Here is a 10,931-nt window from a genome sequence, read left to right on the forward strand (position 1 = left end):
TGGGGAAATGCTAACTCACTTCCTGGTTTTAGGACTCATTCCTCCACTACTATTTGGAGTTCACCTATGCACACACACAAACACAGAGGCCATTGTTATGATGAGCTCAAAAGGGATAATGGTTATAATTCTTAAACAAACCTAAATTATGAGGAAATCTAGTATAACTGGGCATTTTATACACACACACACACACACACACACACACACACACACACACACACACACACACACACACACACACACACACACACACACACACACACACACACACACTAGCCTAACAATACCTTAGTTATAAGGACATCTGGTATAACTGGACATTTTATACACACACTAGCCTAACAATACCTTAGTTATAAGGACATCAGGTATAACTGGACATTTTATACACACACACTAGCCTAACAATACCTTAGTTATAAGGACATCAGGTATAACTGGACATTTTATACATACACACACACCAAACTAATAATACCTTAGTTATAAGGACATCAGGTATAACTGGGCATTTCACACACACACTACCCGAACAATACCTTATTTGTGAACCACCCGGATTTAACAGGTCTCTAACCATACACAAAAGCATTCTTGATGTTAGACTGGTTGTAATAAAGGGAGCAGGACACAGTTTTTCAGCTCTCTGTTGGTTAACAGTCTAAATCACTTGCACAGTTTTAGTTGAGGTGAAAGAGCCCCTACATCTCTCACCAATGACAAAGGAATGAGCTCCCTAAGATGCTGCTATTGTGTGGCTCGCAAATGCATATTTTGTTTTACAGGATTTCTGTACCAGTTGAGTGTACAAAATTGACAAGGACTTTTAATTTGCAGATATTTCAAATTATTTTTTTAAAGATGTTTTTGACCAGTGTGCCATTATTCCAGAGAGAGTGTGAAGTTGGAAGAGAGGATAAGACATTGCCTGTAAACTACGGAGGGATTGGGATTCGAACCCACCTAGTAGGCAGCGGAGACAACTTTCATGGGCCGCACGCACTAACCACTGTGTCACCTCTAAAGAATTGAATATAGTGAAGTAATTTATACGTTTTGCCTCAAAAGTGAATATTAGACACAGATTCAAACTGTAGAGTCAATGGGATTTCTTCAAATAAAAAGGACAACAGACTCAACAGCTTGGATTTAACCCTTTGGAGTCCTGGGCTAATTTGGCCGTTTTCGCATACTTTTGATTTGTCCATTAAGAAATTAAGAAATGTTTGGCATGTCAATGTTTGGTATCTTTTTTTTAAGGAAAACCTCACCTATATAACTTGATAGTTATTTCTTTCATTTTGAGATACTATATGAACATTTTGGACCCAAAATCACAAAAAAACAGATTTTGAAAATGATATTATTTTTCATATAGGTAACACAAACATATACAACGAAACCATTTGAAAGCTGGAAATATATACATGGGATGTCACTATGATAATGTGAAAGTTTGATTGAGGTAGCATGAACCTATATACACATTTTATGAACAAATAACACATTTTTCCTCATTTCTCAAGTTCTGTCAACAATGGCACAGTAGGCACAACAAAACATTTAAAAGCTTAAATAATGTACATGGGATTTCATTCTGATAAGGCAAAAGTGTTATTATAAATATAATACAAATATATATATATATATACACATTATGTACAAAAATCTGTTTTTTCTGTCTTTATCTGTGCCAAGCTTCAAAGCAGTTTCTGTCAACGACACAGAGGGCAACATGACAGGCTCCTCCTCCTCCTCCTCCATGTCAAAAAACAAGCTTATAGCTTGACTCACGTTCAGAGTTCTCTTCATCATAGCTGAATCTTCAAAACTCTAAATCTATCTAACTGTATCTAAATTCTCAATGTTTGTCTGTCACTTTACTTCAATCGCAGTCTCCCGCCGTCTCTCTTCGTCTCTCTTCGTCTCCCGCCGCCTGTCTTCGTATATCTTCGTCTCTCTCCATTTCCCGCCGCCTCTCTTTGGTTCCCGCCGTCCCTTTTCGTCTCTTTTCGTCTCGCTTCGTATCAATCCGTTTACCTGATTACCTCACCCCCTCCCTGGTAAATACATCCTGTTGAGCAGAATCTACAGTTTCCAGTATTTTCCGTTTCGTAAAATGATAAAATACGGCGAAGATATTAAAATGTGTGCTTCCATTATTCATACTTTTGAAATATATTCGCATTAACTTTATATCATCATATCTCCGTGTTTATTTGGTCTTTTTGCATGAAACAAAGACTGGCATATAGTTTCAAGCCAGTACTTTCGACAGGAACACACGGCAATGCTGTCAGGACTGTTGTTTTTATGCGGCACCGGCTTGAACAGGTCATGTGATCTGATCACGCCGGCGTGACGGTCGACTCCAAAGGGTCAAGCATTTACCTCATTTTTGTTGAACCTTTTTTCATCACCAACATTTCTTCACTTAAAACTAAAACATCTTTTACCAAATATATTTGTTATTATTAATACATTTTAAAATGAAATGCTTTGAAAAATAAGGTAAAATAAAAGTGTATCTATGTACAAATACATACAGCTCTACAAAAAAATGCTACCACTGCTAAATCATCAGTTTCTCTGGTTGTACTAGTTATAGGTATGTGTTTAAGTCAAATTTACATTTTCGATTTATTCTAGTTACTACCGACATCTCTGTATTTAAAATACAAATATTATTATTTAGAGCATTTATTTGCAGAAAATTACAACTGGTCAAAATAACAAAAAAAGATGCAGTGTTTTCAGACCTCAAATAATGCAAAGAAAACAAGTTCATATTATTTTTTAAACACAGCTTTCATGCGTTTTGGCTGCCCTCTACCAGTCTGTCACATGGCTGCTGTGTGACTTTATTGTCAGACTTATTGTCAGAGCAGAAGGAAGCACGATTTGTTCCAGGAGAACCTTGTACGTCGTTCAATTCATGCGTCCTTCACAAAGACATTCAGCCGTGCTGAAGCCCCCCCAGATCATCACCCATCCTCAACCAAATGTCCAACACCTGGTCATCTCATGGTTAGACAGAGACCTGGAGAGGCCCTACAAGCCTCAGTGTCCCGCACCCACTGTGACATTTGGTGAATGACGCATGAATCAAACCACGTACAAGGTTCTTCTGGAACAAGTCGTGCTTCCTTCTGCTCTGACAAAAAGGATTGTTTTTTCCAGCAGGACGATACTCCCTGCCACACAGCCAAGTCAATCAAGGTGTGTTTGGAGGATCACCAGATCCAGACCCTGTCATGGCCACCCCAATCTCCAGACCTGAACCCCATGGGAAACCTCTGGAATGTGATCCAGAGGAAGATGGTTGGTAACATGCCATCCATCAAAGCTGAGTTGCTTGAATTGTTACACCAGGAATGACATAAAGTCACCCAGCAGCCATGTGACAGACTGGTGGAGAGCAGCCAAGACGCATGAAAGCTGTGATTCAAAATCAGGGTTATTCCACCATCTGGTGATCCTCCAACCACACCTTTCAATGTTATAATTTTTGAGGGTGCAAGAAGATTCTTTGGGGTTTGCAACACACTTAATTATTGCCCTCTCAGAGAATGAGACTGTTACAGCTGTCGTGTTAAACCTTGGAAGATTCTGAGTATTGTATGTGGTAGGTTCATTGTCAGAACAGGAAGCCCCATCAGGGAGGAAATCTTCATCAAGTTGGAATGTGTCAGAGGTAGTAGCAGCCGTGTCTTGTTATACAACACAGTTCTTTGTAGAGACGGTTGGTGCAGTCTTACCATGGGGTGGCTTTGAATCCCTGATGGTGGCAATGAGAGGATCCCAATCGTTATTTGCTTCAGAGTCAGGTGGGCAGTCTTCATCAGCGCTAGATCCATCGCTGCTAGACGCAGTTTTGGGAATGTAGTCTTTATCACAGAAGGAACCTTCATTACTGGAAAGGCAGATGTCCTTCACCTTTGAACAAAAAAGGAACACCAAGTTTTTATTTTCTTCATTATCCAGATAAATGTACTGTTAACATTTGTTGACCATTATTTTAACATCGAATCACTGTGCATTTCACTGTATAACAAAGAAGAAAGCAAGTCAAATGGAATTTTTGTTACGTTTTTCAAACCAGACCCAGACCCCACGCAGCATTCTCATCTGTTTGTCATTACTGGTGTCACTTTCTGGTTGCTAACAAACGCCATTGTAACACATAAACACACATCAGCGCACACTAGGGATGTGCATCTCCATCACTGAGGCCGATGCGCATCTCGATACGTTGCCACGATACGATAAATTAACGATACATTTGGAACACCAGGCGATGCGATACGATACGATTCACCCCTGTTGCGATACAGTTCGATACGATTTGATTCAACATTATGCGATACGGGGCGATACGATGCGATTCAACACGGTGCAAAATAAGGATACAATTCAATATTCAACTCAATTCAACAAAAGAGGATTTAGTTTTATTCCTTATTGACCAGCATTAACAATGTGCAAAAAACAATTACCATTATAGCAATGGCCATACAACTGCCAGACTGATGCACATAACACTCATTCAGTAGGCTAACTCACCAGTGAGCAGAAAGCAGCGGTTTCTATTGTGAACATATAAAGAATACAAATAACCTTTCAAAAATAGGTCTTAATAACATTTCAACTATTATTGGCAGTCACAGGCTGCTGTAAAAATAAAAACCACTCTCACTGACATAACACCTCACTGAGCTTAACTCATGTCTGGCTTGCAGGTTTTTCTTAAGGAATATAAGTTGATCAACATGATCAGGATGAAGCAAGCTGCGCTTTGCTGTCACTATGTCACCGGCTGTACTAAACACTCGTTCAGAGGGTACACTTGTTGCAGGGATGGACAGGTAGCTCTTTGCCAATGTTGAGAGAAGTGGAAGATCCACTTGTTTTTTCCACCACTGCAACACAATACCACTCAAACCTAAAGCATCCCTCTCCCTGTACTTTAAGATTTCCTCCTTAGCTCTCTCCTTTGTGGTCTTCTTTACTGGTGATCTTGCAGGGAGGAAATCACCGAACATCTGGTCCAAGGCCGTTCTCTTCATGGGAGGGACATCATCTAGGGAGTGGAAAAGAAGAGAAGAGAGGATTTTTAGATTTAGATGACATACAATACTATACAATACTATAGTATACACCCATTTTCAAATCAATATACTTTTATAACTTTTGGCACAGTTCCAATCAAAGCAAACCTGTCTCTTCTTCCTCTCTGTGGGGGCTCCTGTCAACTTCTGTTTCAGCTGCCTGGTCCTCATTAAGTGTATCACCATCCCCTGCCTGACAATAATCAGCACAGATGAGCTATTAGATTTCCTTAAACTAAACAAATAAGCGTCAGTTAAGTAAGCCACAGGTAAATAACAGTGAAAGTGAGACAGACATTAGCTACAATATATTGAGTAGTATATTCTTACCTGTCCATCCATCTTCACCACCTCTGCTGTTATCTTCATGAATATCATGTCCTTAGTTTCATTGACATCCAGGAAAGCCAGGTCTTTGAAGCGGGGATCCAGTGCTGAGGCGTAGTGGAGGAGGTCTTGGAGATATGTGTAGCGACCATCAAAGTCCAGTCTGAATCGCTCCTTAATCTTGGAAATGACCATATGATCGCTCTCATCTGGCTGGAAGTGCCTCTGCAGTTTGGTCTGGATTGGGGAGATCATTGAGATGGTGGGGTTTTTTTCCTCACTGAGGAGTGTAGTTGCTACTTTCAGGGGGGACATCAATTTCATTACCTCTGGGATTAATGTCATGTCATCCTCTGTCAGGCTGGCCATGGCTTCTCCCCTCCTTATCTTCTTTGACAGCAGGGTGTTCAACACAGCAGGCTGCTGTTCCCAAAAACGCTCCAACATGTCCAGGGAACTGTTCCACCTTGTGGAAACATCATGCACTAGCTTGTGGTGAGGCAGGTGTAACTGGATCTGCATTTCACAGAGAGCTTCAGTTGCTTTTGGGCTTTTGTGGAAATAAGTCACCACCTTCCTCATTTTCACCAGAAGCTCTGACACCCTGTCCATCTTCAGGGCTTTTTGGGAGGCCAGGTTTAGTGTGTGCGTGATGCATCGCACCACGGCTCCATCTGTGCACCAACTCCAGCCAGTATCATGTTTCTAGCATTATCTGTGACGCTGGATTCTTGTCTTCAATTTTCCACTCGCGGCAAACTTCTTGCAGTAACATTGCTAGATTATTTCCTGTGTGGGCTTCGTTGAACACTCTGGTCTGCAGAACATGGTTTTGCAATACCCACTCGTCATCAATATAGTGTGCTGTGACCGTGACATATGAGTCAGTGGCGCAAGACGTCCAGCCATCAACTGTAATTGCAACTCTTTGGGCATTACTCAGCGAGCCAACTAACTCTCTTCTCACTTTGTCATAAAGAGCAGGGATTTGTTTCTCGGTAAAGAACCTCCTATTTGGTACATGGTACCTGGGCTCCAAAATGTGGAGGAGGTGTAGGAAGCCCTCATTCTCCGTGACACTATACGGCTGGATATCTTTACAGATAAAGAAGGCGATGGCGTCAGTTATTGCCTTGGAGCGGGTAGAACTGTTAGCCAGCGGAGCATGAAAAAAAGTTGTGATATGCTGCTGCTCACCAGTCTTGCTGCCGCCAGGGATTGCCGGGTTAGCTTCAGCTGAATCCAAGGAAGATAGGGAGACAGCCGCAGACGTAATATTCACCCCATGTCGCCTCTTTAGGTGCGTCGCTAAATTTGTGGTACTGCTCGTGTATTTTATAACGGCACGGCATTGTTGGAAAATTGCTTGTGATTTATCAAGTTGTCCGTCATTTTTGAAGAATCCGAAGTGTTGCCAAACGTTTGATTTATATTTATTTTTCGGTGCGCTGTGTATCTCTTTCTCCTCGACTTCCATGCTTGTTGATAACGGTGACGGGTGCACGCGGCTCTCGTGCACTGTAGTGGTGGATCAAAGATCGTCTCTGCAGAGTGCTGACAAGAGTGGATGAGTGGATAATATGAATGAATCGGTTTTAACCGGTTTTTACCGATGCAAAGAGAAGCGACAATCGATGCATTGCGAGTTCAACCCAAACTGTAGCCGATGTGCACTCTTTCAACCGGTGCACTCGCATCTTGAACGTTTATGCCGGTGCACCGATGCGAATCGGTAAATCTTAACATCCCTAGCGCACACTGGGCTCACAGGGAGGGGGGGGGGGGCAGGAGCTCCAACAAGGCGTGTAGGACAGAGAGTGAATACACATACTATACAGAGATGCTGTATGAGAAACCAATGTGAGTTTGGAACATTGAACATTATAAATCTATTCTAGTAGACCTCAACAATGAATCAGTGGATCAGTCGAAATTGATCAGTGGAAATGGCCATGTCATGGGACCGTTAACATTTATGGAGGTGTGCACATGCTGGATGAAGGCAATGATCTAATGTCTAGTCATGTCAACAGGTTGTAAAATTATCTGTCCTTACAAGGACTGCTGTCCCTATAAGACACCCTTTGACCAGACGGCCTTTATCTTTCTGTGTAGCATGACATTTAAACCGTTTCAATTTGACCCAAAGTATGGGGAAACTGAGCCCCCTTACCAAGACGATAGTCCTGGTAAAACAGCTTCAATCTATATCAGTCAACGACACGCAACAATGTGTGGAAAAACAATACATTGAAACTTACCATCTTGTCCCCTGATGTGTTTGGAGTTGTACGAAGTTCGGTCCCAGCCTCTCGTGTCCCACCACATACTTCCTGTAAATAAGTGAAAGACAGGCACGACTTTTAAAACATTATTGACTCATTTCCATCAATGTGACACAAATCTGAACATTAACACGACTTTATTCAATTCATTAGCCAGCAATGAAAATAAAAAAGACATTATTAGCCCCTATATAACATGTTAGGGCCTAAAAGCAATTTATCACAGAGCAATAATTGATCAAAATCTACTAACACATTGACTGTTGGCATGCTATGTGTGCAGCAGCCATCAGCATATCTCATCCAAGGAAGAAAGCTGATGAGCACAGTAGGACTGTAATGTTAACCATATTATAAGTTGGCATCCTCATTTTGTTTCATGAATGCCATTGTAGCGCTGCTCCTCTGTTCCAAATACGACTTCTACTAACTCTTACTCTGAGCATTTATCTTTTCATGGTGCAGCAAATAACAGTCTACAAACTACGGCTTAAATAATATAGAGACACATATGTTTCAGTTTCTGGAATTTGACTAATCTTTAACTGCATTAAGAAAAGTACAATACTGTCACAGCCCCGTGTTGTTTCCCTCTACAGCCCGACACAGAAAGTGATTGTGATGTGAAGTACAACTTGCCATATTGGTTGGTGGGGAGGACGGAGGATCTCTGTCGGGCTCAGGGTTAGAAGCTTCTTCACAGTGAGCCTGAAATTGTAACACAAAAAAATGACACTGTTGTCACCTTGGTAGTGGTTTGATCTGACTTGTGTAATGCAAAGGTTTAACAGTTATGGAGGTGTGCACATGCTGGATGAAGGCAATGATCTCATGTCTAGTCATGTCAACAGGTTGTAAATCATCTGTCCTTACAAGGACAGCTGTCCCTACAAGACACCCTGTGACCAGACGGCCTTTATCTTTCTGTGTAGTATGACATTATACAGAAACCTTTCAATGCTGTCATTTTTAACTCCTGTTGACATCATCTGTCCTTACCAGGACTGCTGTCCCGACAAGACACCCTGTGACCAGACGGCCTTTATCTTTCTGTGTAGTATGACATTTAACCCGTTTCAATTTGACCCAAAGTATGGGGAAACGGAGCCCCCTTACCAAGACGATAGTCCTGGTAAAACAGCTTCAATCTATACCATTCAGCGACACGCAACAATGTATGGAAAAACAATACATTGAAACTTACCATCTTGTCCCGATGTGTTTGGAGTTGTACGAAGTTCGGTCCCACCACATACTTCCTGTAAATAAGTGAAAGACAGGCATGACTTTAAAACATTATTGACTCATTTTGTATTAAATCAGGTGAAATTCAGAAAATAATGTTAACAGTACAATTTTTTTTGCTGAAATAAATCAAATCTGCTTAACTGAGCTGAGTGGTAGTACCATGAAGAGCAATGCAACACTTTTTCCCTGTCAGTTAAGCAATGTCCTAAAGAGAACAGAACCTCACTCTTGGCACTCTGGCACCAGGGCCAAGCAGGATCCCCATAGTTGTATGTTATCTCCTCGTCTGGGAATATTTCCTTTACAGCAAATAGGTAAAAGTGTGGGGAATTTATTTTAATTGTGTAGCAGTCAGTTTATATTTTTGGCAGCACTGTTGAGCATTTTAAAAATGTATTTTCATGCCCCTGTGCATGGCTTAGTCTTTCTATCTTTATAGCCACTGGTGTAAAGTAACTAAGTTCATAAACTCAAGTACTATACTTGGGTATACTTGGGTACAATTTTGAGCTACTTGTATTTTACTTAATTATTTCAATGTTTTGCTACTGTGTACTTCTACTCCTCTACAGTTCAGAGGTACATGGTGTACTTTTACTCTACTACATGTATTTAATACCTTTAGTTACTTTACAGATGGGGATGAATGATGTGAAATATAATCAAGTGTTAAATCAGACTTTAGTTCCACCTGGAGTAAATCCACAAGCTACCCTGCAGTATACAAAGTCATTCAAACTAGCTGCACCTTTGCCAGCTTTGAGAACACTTTCATGATCAATCATTATAAAACATATCATATATATTATTCTGAAATGGACCAATCTGCACAATTACTACTTTTACTGTCGCTTCTTTCACTATATTTTGATGAGAATACTTTTCTACTTTTACTTGAGGAACATTTTGAATGCAGGACTTTTACTGTAACAGAGTATTCCTACACTCTGGTACTTCTACTTTTACTCAAGTACAAGAGCTGAGTACTTCTACTTTTACTCAAGTACAAGAGCTGAGTACTTCTACTTTTACTCAAGTACAAGAGCTGAGTACTCCTACTTTTACTCAAGTACAAGATCTGAGTTCTTCTACTTTTACTCAAGTACAAGATCTGAGTACTTATACTTTTACTTGAGGAACATTTTGATTGCAGGACTTTTACTGTAACAGAGTATTCCTACACTCTGGTACTTCTACTTTTACTCAAGTACAAGTTCGGAGTACTTCTACTTTTACTCAAGTACAAGATCTGAGTACTTATACTTTTACTTGAGGAACATTTTGAATGCAGGACTTTGACTGTAACAGAGTATTCCTTAATTGTTGTATTGGTGCATACATGAGGATATGGTAAACGTTCTTCAGCAAAGCTAAGACATCTGTTTGAGCAGACCCGGCGGCAGACATACGTCTCTGGGCGGGCATTTGATTTGCCAGGGCGGGCCCACCCCGAAACTTACATTTCCCGGGAAATCTGAATTGTCAACTGGGGGGGGGGGGGGAACTTGGGCAAGCACGCAGGCAAACTTGAGGAGCGCACACAGGGTGGAGTGAGGTTGAGCGATGGAGAGAAAGGGAGAGAGAGAGAGAGATTGAGCGAGGTAGATAGCATGTGCAGCGGTCTGCTTGCGCACAGAACCGGAGTTTGTGAGAGAGCCGACTTGAGAGTCAATTTCTCTTCAAAATATAATTGATTGCCAGCCTCCCTTGTCCCTGGCTGGCTTGCTAGCTCGTTGGTAACGTAACTGATGTCTTCTAATGTGCCCGCATCTGGCGCTGAGTTGCCATATTCCTTTCATGAACCACTTCCTGATATCCATTGTTGCAGATAAATATAAATGATAATAGCCAAACTAACCTAGCAAGAGTAAACTGACAGGCTGCTGTGCCGCATCTCACTCAAACAACCACATGACCCAACCCAGCGAAAAACCAGTCTCGCGCGCAGCCTTTCATTCAG

This window comes from Notothenia rossii (assembly GCF_949606895.1).
Source record: "Notothenia rossii genome assembly, chromosome: 5".
NCBI lineage: Eukaryota > Metazoa > Chordata > Actinopteri > Perciformes > Nototheniidae > Notothenia > Notothenia rossii.